This window comes from Protopterus annectens, chromosome 8.part0 (genome assembly GCF_019279795.1).
Source record: "Protopterus annectens isolate FY-2018-M chromosome 8.part0, PAN1.0, whole genome shotgun sequence".
NCBI lineage: Eukaryota > Metazoa > Chordata > Ceratodontiformes > Protopteridae > Protopterus > Protopterus annectens.
In genome coordinates, this window is record NC_056741.1 from 1,626,959,381 (window position 1) to 1,626,960,818 (window position 1,438).

Here is a 1,438-nt window from a genome sequence, read left to right on the forward strand (position 1 = left end):
ATAGACTCGAATTTTGGTAGTATTACCCAGCATGCAATGTTCTTTCATGCTCAGACACCATTTGATGATGGTGGTGGTAGTATGCTAACCAACAAAGATCGAGAAACACAATTTCAGTATTGTGTGCTGGTACTGAGTGCACATATATTTTGAATGAAAGGTACCCAGCACAGTAGGATACGTTTAAGGCATTAGGTTTGTACAAGCAAATTGGCAGTGCACATCAAGGCAGTCATGTGTACCCTGCTTCTGTGCAGTTACTTTAGAGTTAACTGTCCAATACTGTGATGGTATTCAGTCGGGGGCAAACACTGTGGTAAATGGCAAAGTAGCATGCTTTGTAAGTATGAGTATATTATCTGTATAGATAATGTGTGTGTCGATATGTATACCTAATCTGTTTTTATATAATATCTATGTGTGTGTGTGTGCGCGCGCGTGTGCACATATAAATATATATATATATATATAATATATATATATATATATATATATATATATATATATATATATATATATATATATATATATATACACACACACACATATATATCTTTTTATGGCTCACAAAAATAAACTTTTGTTATGCATTTCCCTACCTTAAGTACATATATATATGTATATATAGTACTTTAACTGTTAAGAAACCATAAAAACACAAAACCTTAACATAAAAAACAAATGTTGGATAAGCACTTTCGGGTTCTTAAAATCATTCATCAGATCTAACCACTAAAATCATAATTCAGCATTTAAAGTACTGGCATCCAATCAAAAATCTTCTTGATTTTCAGTTGGCTAATGTCCAACTGTTATACATGCCAAAAGGAAAGGATAACAGATATTCATTGGTCAAACTTGACTTCAGCTCATGAGGACCAATGAATAATAAACTAAACTTCTTCAGCCTCCAAATTCTGCCAAAAAACATAATTGGCCATCATTATCTGAAAAGAGCAGTCCTAGGATGAAGTTAATCAGCTTACTATTGGTCCGGGATCACTTCACAGAAGCCAATAAAATCTCTTGTAGCATAGCATACAACCTATAAGTATGTAGTCAACATCATTGATTGAAAGGTGAAGAATCAATCAATGATTGCAGCTGTTCCAACTCAATTGATGGAATTTTTGGTCAAAAATCTTACATTTGAAATAGAATTGTGAATTACAAAACATTCCATAGGTTCATAGGTTGGTACTGGGCTATCTGCCCGAAGGCATACATTAGCCCAGCCACATTGTGTGGTATTCACCGCCCCTTTAGTAGTTCCCTAGACCCTTGTACTAACAGCTGGTACCCTTGGCCCCTATCTAGTAGTGCTGTTGGTGTGATCCCTGGTGTGAACTTTGTTATCCATCCACTCATCAAGGTTCCTCTTGAAGAGTGATAGTGAGGGGCTCTGTCTTATGTAGATCGGGACCCTGTTCCATAGTAA